The sequence below is a fragment of the Dipodomys merriami genome, unplaced genomic scaffold (assembly GCF_024711535.1).
Source record: "Dipodomys merriami isolate MVZ:Mamm:240054 unplaced genomic scaffold, mDipMer1.0.p SCAF_16, whole genome shotgun sequence".
Lineage (NCBI taxonomy): Eukaryota > Metazoa > Chordata > Mammalia > Rodentia > Heteromyidae > Dipodomys > Dipodomys merriami.
In genome coordinates this window covers 26920599-26934315 of record NW_027202937.1, presented here as the reverse complement: position 1 = coordinate 26934315, position 13717 = coordinate 26920599, and the positions used below count along the sequence as shown (strand labels likewise).

General features: G+C 41.2%; 1 non-coding gene across 1 annotated transcript; it reads right to left on the bottom strand.

The window, feature by feature from the left end:
• Nucleotides 1-12928: 12928 nt before the first annotated feature.
• Nucleotides 12929-12993, bottom strand: Trnaa-ugc (transfer RNA alanine (anticodon UGC)). The gene has a single exon. It is a non-coding gene; the product is annotated as a tRNA-Ala (tRNA).
• Nucleotides 12994-13717: the final 724 nt, after the last annotated feature.

Genomic DNA, 13717 nt, shown 5'->3' with positions numbered 1-13717 from the left:
AATGCATATACAGGAATAAAACTCTATGACATCAACCTGTAGCACAATTAACAGACAGCAAGATGAGTAACAGGAAATCGGAACGTGTTTTGAATGGGAGGTAATCACAAGAGAGGGTAGATGAATGGAAAAGGGAACAGTGGATGAATACAGTCATGACATATGAGAAAGTATGGGGAAACATGACATGACCAGTGGGGTGAGGTCATGGAAGAGGTGACTCTGATCAGGTGCACTGGACACACACACAGACACGTTAACTGGTAACCCCCATCTATAACCATCTGTAAATGTTGTAATCATAGCTACTCAGAAGACTGAGATTTGAGGATCATGGTTCAAAGCCAGCCTGGACAAAAAGCCCATGAGACTCTTATTTCCAATTAACTACCAAAAAAGCCAGAAGTAGATCTGTGGCTCAAGTGTCAGAGTGCCAGCCTTGAATTAAAAAAGGTCACGGGGGCTGGGAAGGTGGCTCAGTGGTAGAGCGCTTGCCTTGCATGCATGAGGCCCTGGGTTCAATTCCTCAGCACCACATAAGCAAACAGAAAAAAAAGCCAGAAGTGGCGCTGTGGCTCAAGTGGTAGAGCGCTAGCCTTGAGCTGAAGAGCTGAAGGACAGCGCCCAGGCCCAGAGTTCAGGCCCCACGACTGGATGCAAAATAAAAAAAAAATAAAAAAAAAAAAACCTGTTGCAACAAGGAGAATTACAAAATGTCATGTCAAAGCAAGCCTTACAATGTCGGTGTGGGGGGGAGGGGGGTATGATTGGGTGGGGGGGAGGGGGGAGGATGGGAAGGGAGGTGAAGGGTAAACAAAGGAGGAGGCTGTAATGCTTGGTAAGAAATGTATGCATTATCCTGCCAATGTAATTGTAACCCCTCTGTACAGTATGTTCTCAAATAAAATAAAATAAAATTTAAATTAAAAAAAAAAAAGAAATAAAATGGCTGGTGCTGGTGGCTCACACCCGTAATCCTAGCTGTTCAGAAGACTGAGATCTGAGGATTGTGGTTCAAAGTCAACCCCAGGCAAGAAAGTCCATGAGACTCTTATTGCCAATAAATCACCAGAAAACCTGAAGTGATGCTGTCGCTCAAGTGGTAGAGCACTCACTTTGAGCTGAAGAGATGAGGAACAGCGTCCAGGCCCAGAGTTCAAGCCTCAAGCTGCACAATAAATAAATATGTAATTAAATACATAAAAAAATAAAATAAAATAAAATAATAAAAATAAAAAAGGTCACGGACAGCTCTCAGGCCCTGAGTTCAAACCCTAAGACCCACAACATAATAAAATAAAAAGATAAAAAAAAAATAAAATAAAATAAAATAAAAAGATAAATAAAATGATGTAAAATGAAGCTGATAAGGATCGCATGGTGTTGAATGTGTATCACTGAACTCAACCAAGTAGATAAAGGAAGGGCAGACTTCCTCTTCTATCATAAAGACCATAAAACTAATATTCCCATTCCTGAAAAGAAGATAAGTGATGATGGTCCAGCATTTAGTATTTTGGTATTTTGCCACACTGTCACTCAATTTGAAAGGAGAGCTGGGCAGCCATATAATCCTCGGCAACTTCAAAGGTCAGGAGAACAAATTATCCAACTTTGCTTCTTGAACTCTAATCCCAGGAAACTTTGACCCCCGTGGTGTTTCTGTTACCCAGTCGCATTGCCATGTCACATGCTTGATGGTATGGTCTGAATGTGCTCCCTCTGAAATTCATGTTCAAACTTGGGTCAACATGGAGGAGACATGGAGAAGTTATGAAGTCATCAGTGCTCGGCCTTCATGATGGATTGGCGCCTTATGAAATGGATGGGAGAAACAGCTTAGGTTGTTTCTGCTTCTCTCCTCTTCCTCCATGTGAGGATAATGTTCTTCCCCTCCAGAAGATCCTGCAATAAGGAATTATCTTGGAAGCATGAAGAAGCCCTCACCACACAAACAAACAAACAAAAAACCCTGCTGCTAACTTGATCTTTAACTCTATAGCTTCCAGAACTATAATAACTCTGTTCTTTATTTTTTTTCAATACTCAAAAGAATGCCCATGCTTCTGTTACATATTTTCTGCCTCAGAGCTCCAGGATACGGAATGGGGGAGAGGTCATTGAGGTAGTAACGCCATGAAACAGTGCCACAGCAGGGCTCACCACCCATTTCTAGAGGGGACCCCTGCCCCTTGGGCAGATTTTGGACAGTTACATGAGCAGTTACCCATTCCATATAGGGTAGTTTCAGAATTACTAAAGAAAACTAAATGATTTACATGAAAACATATTGGAACCATCTTAGCTGGGGGCCAGTGGGTCATGCCTATAATCCTAACTAATCAGGAGGCTAAGATCTGAGGATCAAGGTTTGAAGCCAGCCTGGACAGGAAAGTTTGTGAGACTCTTATCTCTAATAAACAGAAGAAAGAAGGAAGGAAGGAAGGAAGAAAGGAAGGAAGGAAGAAAGGAAGGAAGGAAGGGAGGGAGGGGAGGGGAGGGAAGGGAGGGAGGGGAGGGAAGGAAGGAGGGAGAGAGGGAGGGAGGAAGAGAAAGGAGGGAGGGAAGGGGGAAAGAAGGAAGGAAGGAGGGAGGGAGAGAGGGAAGAAAGGAAGGAAAGATAGAGAGAGGGAGGGAGAGAAAGGAGAAGAGAAGAGGAGAAGAGAAAGGAGGGGAGGGGAGACAGGAGAGGACAGGAGAGGAGAGGAGAGGAGAAGGGAGGGGAGGGGAGGAGAGAGGAGAGGAGTGGAGAGGAGAGGAGAGGAGAGGAAAGGAGGGCAGAGAGCCAGAATTGGAGCTGTGGCTCAAATGATAGAATGCTAGCTCTGAGCAAAACAATTCAGGGACAGGACTCAGGCCCTGAGTTCAAGCCCCAGAACTAGCGGGTGGGCACACACACACACACACACACACACACACACACACACACACACACACACACACACACACACACACACACACACACACACAGAACCAGTCTGCTTCAGCTGCTCTAAAAAGATTAATCCCATGGCTAAGTAACAGGGGCCGATTTCTCATTGTTCTAGAAGCTGCAAAGTCTAGATCCTAGGCAATTCATTTCTTGGCCAAGGACCTCCTGCCAGACCAACAGCATCCATCCCTCTGTTTCTTCATAAGACAGAAAGAACTCTGCTATCTATTCCTCATCTTCGATTCTTTATCCTACAGGATACAGAGGCCCTCCTGGCCCCATTTAACATTAATGACCACCTTGATTCATATTAGAGACTCACTTCAGGAATTAAAACTTCTAACTAAGAAGTTAGAAGTGAGGGTGAGGGATGAAATTCAAATCCATAGCAAGAAGTAACACAAATCTGTTGTACTTTTGAAAACATTCCAAAGGACCAGTTCAAAGGCTTCCCCCATGTCACACTGACTTTGTGAGGTTTATTGTTTTGCACTTTAACAAAATCTTCTTCTTTTAAATCTCTTACTCGAAAAAGAAAACTTAGAAACGATCGTGATGGCTTATAGTTGGTTATTTATAGAGGTCAAAGTGTTCTGAATATGGATAAGGCACATTTGAATGGCAAGTATTAGCAAATGCTTACATAAGTGAAACATTTCTTTGGGTTATGTCGGAATGTCCTGAATTGCCCCCTGTGACTCTCACTGTGTTTATGCTTCACTGACTTTTCTCTTTGCCTGTGGACGTTACCATTTTATGATGTGCCCGGGTTCAGAAAGGTATCTGGGTCAAGAATATTAGATTCTCTGGGTTCTCTTATTCCACACGCCAATTGTTGTGCTGTATGAATCAAGTGTAGTAGAAAAGCTGGATCATTAGTTCCCACATAGCTTCCTGCATTTTTCATGAGTTTGTTTTTGTGGAGGAAGCTAACCTCCCCTGTAAACTTGACTGCACCCCGAGACACCGAACCTGATCATAAATAACATTGAAAAGTTTGAAGCATTTTATTCCATGAAGAAAATGTAGTTCTTTGGGGACATGAGTTTTGTGGGTGAAACACAAGCTGCATGTAAAGACTTTAGAGCCAAGGTCTTGACTGAGTCTTTTTTTTTTTTTTTTTTTGCTTGCTTGTTCTCTTGTTTGTTGGAAATCTCAAAATCAAAATCATCAGGAAGCTGGGCGCCGGTGGCTCACTCCTGTAATCCTAGCTACTCAGAGGCTGAGATCTGAGGATCATGAGAATCGAGGTTCAAATGCAGCCCAGGCAGGAAAGTCCATGAGACTCTTATCTCCAATTAACCACCAGAAAACCGGAAGTGGCACTGTGGCTCCCAGACCCAGAGTTCAAGCCCCATGACCAACCCCCACCACCACCACCCCCACTCCCCCCACAAAAAAAAATCATCAGGAGACAACAACTGGTGTGCATGTATTCAGGGTGTGTGCGTGTGTGTGCGTGCACATGGGTGTTTGTGTGTGTATGTGTGTGTGTGTTCATTGATAGTATAATCTAACAACTGCTTTTTAATTCCTAGGATCTGTTGCAAAGAACAGTTGGTTTCAGTTCCATGAAGGAACAAACTGGTTCTCTCAGGTGCAGACACTGACCTCTTAGAGGCAAAACGCCACTGCTCCAACAAGCTGAGTCAGCAAAAGCAACGGGGAATCAGTCCATTAGTCACAGCACAGGGCAGCTACAAACTAGAATGGCTCACTGGTGTGTAATAAAAACAGAAAGTGGTCTTTTGGAGAATGAGTCTTCTCTTCACCTTTGAACACTTCTGTGTCCTGTGACTGGCAAGCTCCAGCTGTCAGGCAATCGAATTCACCTGAAAAATGTGGCTAAGCATAGGAAGGACTCAAGTTCATCGCTTAGCATGTATTAGACACGATTAGTTTGAGTGTTTTCTTACCAGCCATGCTTACAGGGTTGGACAGCCATTAGGTATTGCTAATCTGCATCCTTGTCACATGCCATAGAAAGCAATGATGCTCCTAGCCTTTGGTACCATTGGATGTCTGTGCATCTGTGGATACAGGGCCATCTTTCCTGTGTTCCTTTGTGATAAAATATTGTGGGCCGACAAACTCTAATCAGATTGAATTTTTTTAAGATATTGATTTGCTTCAAAGTCTGGAAAGTGTGTGTGTGTGTACATATATGTGTAAAAGGATGACAGATTTGGTAAGGATGAGTTTTATTACATGAACAAAACAGCCTTTGTGTGTGAGAGAGACAGAGAGGGAGAGAGATACTTTAATGCTATATTTTATCTTGAAATCTTCAGCATAAGGTAGAGAAATGACAAAGTCTGTATTGCATGAAATCTCTGAACTCAGCCATGGTTTCTATTTTTACATATTGTCTTTAGGACATGAACCCATTATGATAATGATCTGATTGGTAAAGAGAGACCATTAGATAGTTTTCTCCAGAGAGATGACTGCCCAAAAGAAATCATGATTAGAAACAGGAAACCTTTCTTTCCTGGTTTAATCTTTCAATTGATCTATAGTAAAGTATTCCGCTTGCCACACTCTACAAATTCTCAAGAGAGTTTTAACCTAAGATAATAGCAGACTTTAGAGCTATGGTGGCACATGCCTGTAATTTCAGCAGTAGGGAGTCTGAGGCAGAGGATCTTGAGTTCAAGGCCAGCCTAAATTATACACACACACACACACACACACACACACACACACACACACACACACACACGAGAGTACTTTTCAGCATAGGATTAATAATTACTTTAATATTGTTATGACTGGAAATACAGAAAGTTCCAAGCCCCACCCTAGGTTCTATAGTGAACCCCTTATAAGAACACTTTAATGCAAACATATTATTTCAGTGAATTAAAATACACATGGATTGAGGAAAAGATGTGTCATGGTTTGTTTTTTTTTTGAAAAAAAAAAAAGGAAGATCAGCTAGGCACTGGTGACTCAAGCCTATAATCCTAGCTATTCAGGAGGCTGAGATCTGAGGATCACAGCTCAAAGCCAGCCTGGGCAGGAAAGTCCATGAGACCCTTATCTCCAATAAACCACCAGAAAACCAGAAGCAGTGCTGTGGATCAAGTGATTGAGAGCTAGCCTTGAAGAGCTGAGGGACAGCACCCAGGCCCAGAGTTCAAGCTCCCCAATGGGCAAAAAGAAGAAGAAGGAGGAGGAAGAGGAGGAGGAGGAAGAGGAGAAGGAAGTTCAGTGATTCTTACACATCAACAAGGAAACATTTGATGTATCCTTTGCTAGAATGTTTAGGAAGCCAGAAGGATTAATTTTAAATTCCATAAGTATTACTGGTGCTATCATAATAACCACACAGTTATAAAAATTTAAACAGACACACCAAGAAGGGGTTATGCTTCTATTAGCCAGGCCTGCTGATACAGATTTATAATCCCAGCAGAGGCAATAGGATGGTGAGTTCAAGGCCAGTCTGAGCTATACTACTGTGAGTATTCCTTTTCAGAGAATATAATATTAGACCTGAAGAAAATTGAACAATGATGGGTTTAGATTAATAGCTGTATTTCTTTATAATAAACTGATCAAGCAGCTGTGGATCCAGGAAGCAATATATTAAAGCAGATACTGGAAGTAGTGAGTCCATTTGGAGACAAAACAGAGTCAGAAAACAGAGGCCTCCATACTGTCAAGTTAGCATTTCTGTCTATACTCTGTAGCAAGGGAAGCATCAACTAAATAAGCATGAGATTGAACATTTCGCATTAAAATATGAAACACAGCCACCTGTGTTGGCACAGGCTTGAAATTGCGACTCTTCCTGCTAAGGCAGAAAGATCGAATGTTCAAGGCTAGCCTAGCTACGTGGTGAGACTCATGTCTCAATTTAAATAAACAAATCATATCAAGCACAGCAGAAAATTTAAAGTAACTGAATAATCTAGTCTTACCAAGATTACAAGTGCTAGCAATATAGTCATTTGACTATTAATTTTTTTCTCTCAGATTTAGGGCTGATTTCTGAGTATATCCTGGTCCTTCTGGGTTTCTATAAATGTCACTAAGATTAGTACTTGTGCTTTCTGAAGGAGTGGACAGCCCAGAACTAGAGCCTACTGGAAATAAACCTGAAGTGGTCAACAGGTACTGCTAGACTTCAGGGAGGAGAACCTTCAGTGATGATGGCAGCAGAGAGCCCCAAGGACAGACATGTACCCGGGATCCTCCAAAAGAATCATTTTGCTTACCATGTTGATTGAAACAAGATGAAATTCTTCACTAAGTAGTGTGATTCACTAAAAATGAAGTGACGGAAAGCCAGGCATGGTGAAATATGTCTTATAATCCCAGGAGAATAAAGAGTCCAAGGTCATGCTGCACCATATAATAATAATAATAATAATCAATAAAGGAGTTCCTGGAAAGCTTCTAGAGGGGGCAGGATGACCAATGAAGCATTATTTAATGTTGCCCTTTGTTTTATATTAATAAAATTCATCTACATTTGACTACACTCTGTCAGCCATATGTTTTCTAAGGCTTCAGCTTTTCCTCTGTATGTGTGTACATGCATGTCCACATTGTATTGGTTTCAAACATATGTGTACATATATATTCACTGGAGATACACACACACTCAACCCTAAGTATGCACACATGAACAGTGTATAAGTAGTTCTCCTCCCAAATGTTCAAACCTCCAGAAGAGAGTCTGTATCATATGGTTCTCATATAGTGCAACGTTTATAGCATTGGTTAAGTAGCTGAGCACACCATGAACACTTAACAGATACTAAAAATGGTTTTTAACTTTAAGAGAGAAGTTTAAAATCCTGTTCTTTTTAAAAGGCTAAAAGTAGCACAAAAATTGAAAAGAAGAGGGGCACTATGTGGTTAAGTGGAACCACTTTTAATTTAAAAAAATATTTGGCATGGCTGACCAAAACATTGTGACAGCATGACAACTTGTATGGGACTATCCTAAGTATGATCATTCCCAGTGACAAGCTACTCAGACATATTTCTCTAACTAACTTATAAATTTCTGATATTTTCTCATTCTTATTATTCCTCATAAAGAAGATACAGTGGATAGTCATTAGATTTTATCTAATACACAGAAAACATCCCCCTAAGTTATTTGCAAGTGGCAAGAAAGGCATAATATTAGTGACACTAAAAGGAGGAAATGAAGAGAAGGAAGGAAAGCCAGCCCTGAGGGAGGGAGAAGGGAGGTGGGGAGGGAAGAAAAACAGACAAGCAGAACAGAATTTTTCAAAAAGAAAATATATCTGTGAATTCACTCAGACCAGCACATATGGCTTCTCTCATCTTAGATCCTCTTAATATATTCCTGAACCTTCTAGAAACATCTCCACAGTTCAATGGGCCAATATGGTCAAAAGAACTTCCATATTATCCTTGCTCAAAGGCCATAATTCTTTCAGGGATTTATAGATAGAACATCATTCAGGAATACAGAAATGGAATGTTCATTTGTACCTATATCCCAACACTGTAGAAAACCTCCATTATTAAGTATATAGTAGTTGTAGTTTTTATCTCAAAGATTTCCCAAAGGTAAAATGTTGGTAGTCAGCCAAAAATGCTATTGAGTGGCAATGGAATTGCTAGGAGGTGGAGCTTAAGGGAAGGAAGTTAGGTCATTGGAGCATGATCTTAACTGGGTAGGGTTTGGGGAGGTGTACAGAGACCTTAGATCAACTTCTTCTGTCTATAAAGTGAGCATCTAAACAACACAGGCTCCCAGACAACAGAACCAGTGAGCCAAGGCAAAAACCTCTGAAATATTTCTTCCTTATAAGTAGATTTGTCTCACTTTCTTCCTTTTAAGTAGATTTCCTTGGGTATTTTGTCACCGTAATGAGAAGTAGACTAACACAATAACCTTTTTAAGATGCAGGGATGGGAGAAAGCAAAAGGAAAAACATGAATGTCTCAGCAGTTTGACTGCATATCTGAAAATACCTGACATGCTATACTCCACACGTAGCTACTCCACCAACTTCATTTTAAATCCAAAATGCTGATGTCATATGGAGACAACCAGCTGAACTCAACTGAGCTCATGCTTAATGGATTTCTCATTGTGCTTGCTCAGAAGCTATCTCTCTTTGCAATCTTGTTCTGCCTGAACACTCCAGAAAGAAAATAAGGAGCTCAGCTCCCTCAAGAATGTAAAGAGGTGCTGGGTGTCTCACTAAACAGCAGAGAATAAAGTTTCTCAGCAGGATGGATGCCCAGGGGCAAGGCCCTTCCAAATGGACTCCTGGAGTGAACCACTTCCTCTGCAGATAGTGAGGGACAGAAAGGTGGCAGTATTTAACCACTTCAGTTCTGGAAAACTCAATCCTTCCCTCCCACATACTCACCAGCACCATCTCTTGCTCAACAGAGTCAGTCATCAAAGGAGATAGGTGAATGGGAGGGACATAGGCAAAGGTTAGCAGGAACCTCCTGCTAGCTGGCCACCTGGATTGCCTAATAGCTGCCAACTCATTCATTCAATCTGTGGTGGGGCTTTGGTGAAGCCCACCCAAAAAAAAACGGCAGAGTGGCTGGTTAGCCAGGCCCTTTGATCCTTGGAGTTTCCATGATGAGTGCTTTTTGCTCCTTCTTTTTTCTGTCTTTCTTCGAACTTTGAAGATAATGGGTCTTAAACATTTGCAAGTAATTAGAAGGTGTGGCTGCCAAGGAAAAGTGAGTATTTTTCTTTTAAATGGGAAGAGTAGGTTGCTTTGCTGGTCATCCAGCTCTAATTATATCACATGTGCTTATTTGGTCTCTGATAAACTGATCTGACCCTAGTGGGGGACCACACCTAAGAAATAATGAGCCCCTCCTGCAACAATAATAGCCATTAACAGATGAGAAGCCGTGTCGTCATGAGTCAATTATTTATCATTTACTGACATCTTCATCCTTCATCTTGCTCTTCAGCTTCAATTTGTGAATAACAGAGAGGAGGGCCCTGTGTATCTTCCTACGAGGAAAGGACCTGTGACTTTAGGAAAATGTGATAGTCAATCTCCTAATTTTTTTATTTCTATCTTTACTTTTTAATGAAAAAACAAAGGTACTATCTGGCTTTACGTTCATTCATAGGATATGTGTGTGTGTGTGTGTGTGTGTGTGTGTGTGTGTGCGCGCGCGCGCACGTGCACGTGATGAAAAACTGTAAACAACTTGAAATCTGAGCAATTCTTTATTTCCTATGCCTAACAAGAAAAGGACTAGAATCGCTAATGGAAGGAAATGTATGCATAAATTGATTACTGGGCTAAATCCTCTCACCCATAAAAACTGTCCAAGAGTAAAAATAAAAATATCTTGGTATATTCAATCATTTTCCTACTTGGTCAATCCATCTCTGAGTCAGAAACATAAGATGATATAAGGAATGTGTGTGTGTGAATACACACACACACACACACACACAAAAGGGAAGTTGGGAACATGCTCACAATTAATCACTCCTTATGGAGTGGTTGGTCAAGGTCTTTGCAATAAAACTTTTTTCTGTTCTCCTTTGTCCATCTGAGATACAGATAGGACATTATAGCTCATTTGTCTCAATGCTACTACTTTATGAGTCAACTGAGGCACAGAAAGAGGCTATTTGAAGGATCCAAGATTACAGTCCATTTACAACTGTTGACCTTGTTCCCTCATGGGTATTTGCTGCCCATGACCTTATCTCAATCTTGCTTCTGTTCTCCATGGTCTAGCAGTACACTCCCAGAAGGCTGAGCACCCAGAGCTCCTGCTGCTTATGAACAGTCTGAGAAGTGCTGGTGTTAAATAAAGGCACCGGGGTCTTCCACCGGGATTCCCATTTTAGGAGCTTTGATTGGTTGGTTGGTTTGTGTTTTGGTTTATTTTTGCAGTGAGGTGTTGGAACCCAGGACCTTGGACACACCAGACAAGCACACTGTCACTTAGCTACATCCCAAGCCCCATGATTTCTCCTTGTGAAATATAAAAGAAAAAAATCTCTGTCGGAAAATTACCAAAGTAGCAAACTATGCCTCATTCTCTATTCAGATACGTCATGTAACATACTGAAATACATCACTATAGGTAGCCTACCTGCATTTGAGATTTATCTTCTTAATAATCTGCTAATCATCTCATTGTCTTTACCATTTTAAAATGTGTGAATATGCACACATGTGCATGTACATATACTACTTAAACTACCTATCCACCAAAGAAAGGCACAAGAAAAAATAGACTTATCCTGTCTTTAGTATCAGCCTAACTGCTATATGAGCTATTTACATAGCACTTTAGTTCTTCTTCTGAAGGAAATTCCCTAAGACAAAATAATGCCAAATAAAATGTGTGGGGGTGGAGAAGGTGGAGTACTTGTTTGTTTTTGTTTTTCATAAGACCTCAAAGGAGAGATGGATGGATTTGGGTGTCAGGTCATCAATCCCAGAGATACCCAGGGACACGCCATTCTCTCCCAGGACTGATTAATATCCTTTCTCCTGAAAAACAAGGAAGCATGAGTCATTGACAGCAGTTGATTTATCAGAGTTAGAGGAAAAGTCAAACTTTGAAGGCAGATAAGCCATACAGTAACAAATGTCACCAGATGAAAGCATTGCTTTCTGGATGTCAGTCATTGTTTTAACTTGTACATGTATCCACTTGTTTAATCTCTAAGATGCCCTAAGAGATAGGTCCTATAATTAAATCAACATATCAGACAAGGAAACTGAGGCACAGAGAAGAATAGACAATAAGTTGCATGGACAATCTGACCTGGGATTCAATCTGCCTTCTTCATCACTCTACACAAAAAGACAAGTTGGTTTCAAGAAAGTGGGAAACATGAAGGTGACATCCTAGGAGCAGAAAGTTTTCAGAAACCCCAAGGGCCTCTTCTACAACCACTGTCAGCTGATTCAAATTAGGTTTGAGAAATCTAGGTAAGATCAAAATGCCTACAGGGATGGAGTTCTTGCTGGACAGTATATGTGGGAATGAATATGGTCTATTCCTGATGGTGACTTTTCCAAACCAAAACAGAAGTGTCTTTCCAAGGGGTTTACCTCCTCACACTCAGGTCCTAAGGTCAGGAGGCCTCAAGGACTCACTACTAAATTTTGATGTTGAAATAAGCCATTTTCATTGTTAGGAGATGACCTGGACACTGAAAATAGTCCTTTCAGAGTAGACACAGAGCCTTTGATGCCCATCATCACAGAAGAAAACACAGGAGAGGTGATTAACTTGTAAGACACATGAGCTTTCCATTGCTATGGTAAAAATACCTGAGAGAATTGAATTACAAGGTGGAAAGGCTTATTATGGCTCATGGCTTCACAGGGTCAGTTGACTCTCTCTGTTTTCAGGCTTGCAGTGAACAGAACATCATGGTATGGAGCACTGCTAGAGCACATGCCCCCACATCCTGTAGGCCAGGAAGCAGAGAGAAAGAGAAGTAGCAGAGGTTCCAGTGTTCCCTTGGATAGCATGCCCCGAATCACATAGCTTCCTCTTGGTAGACACCACCTCTTAAAAGCTCCACCACTTCCCAATGGTGCTGCAGTAAGTCATGAGCCTTAAGAGGACATTTAAGCTCCAAGCATAATAGAAGGATCAAGTGAGGCTACTTACTCCAGTTCATCTCCATAGAACTCTACCAGATGAAGAAACAGATACATAAATAACTCAGAACAAGATGAACGGTGATGACTATGCTAACAGATGGTTAAGGTGTTATGAGGATATAGGAGATAGTTCATGAAGAAAGAGCAGCCCCTCCTTCCACCTATCTCTCTCACTCCTACTCCAAATCAGGGCAAAGGTTTGCTGTCTGGTATTTTTCACAATCGAGTTAAGTAATTTCTTTTTTTTGGAGGGGGGGGTTCGGTCATGGGGCCTGAACTCTGGGCCTGGGCGCTGTCCCTCAGCTCTTCAGCTCAAGGCTAGCGCTCTACCACTTGAGCCACAGCTCCACTTCCGGCTTTTTTTTTCTTTTTGCTTATGTGGTGCTGGGGAATCGAACCCAGGGCCTCATGCATGCAAGGCAGGCGCTCTACCACTGAGCCACCTTCCCATCCCCTTAAGTAATTTCTTAAAGAAGAAGAGTTAGACTAGAAGTCTGTTGAAGGTTCTTGGGCAGACAGAATATAAAACATCTAATAGTGACAAGTATCAGTCCATCAAAATAACTATATGTGTGTTTCTACTCCAGTTGTGCTCATTTAAAACATAGGCTAGAGCTGGGAAGGTGGCTCAGTGGTAGAGTGATCCTTGCATGCATGAGGCCCTGAGTTCGATTCCTCAGCTCCACATAAACAAGAAAAGCCAGAAGTGGCGCTGTGGCTCAAGTGGTAGAGTGCTAGCCTTGAGCTGAAGAGCTAAGGGACAGTGCCCAAGCCCAGCATTCAGGCCCCACGACCAACCAAAAAAAAAAAAAAAAAAATTAAATAAAACATAGGCTAAATAAGTAGCTTAGAACTTTTTTGACATTTCCCAACTTTTAGTAGACTAAAAGAAAAAAGCAAATAAATTATATGTAAATATGTGTGTAATCTCTGAAAGGAAAAATTTAAATATAAAGGATCTCCTGTTACAGTAGAGCTGTACTTAGTAAGTAGACTTCTGAAGAATAGAGAAACTAATTTCTAGCCTCAAATGAAAAAGCTAAGGGGCAGTGCTCAGGCTCTGGGTTCAAGCCCCAGGATTAGCATTAATGAATCAATTAATTAATAATAAATGCATAAATAAAATTACACTGCTATGAAAAATATTGTAATACAGCTCTGTGCCTCT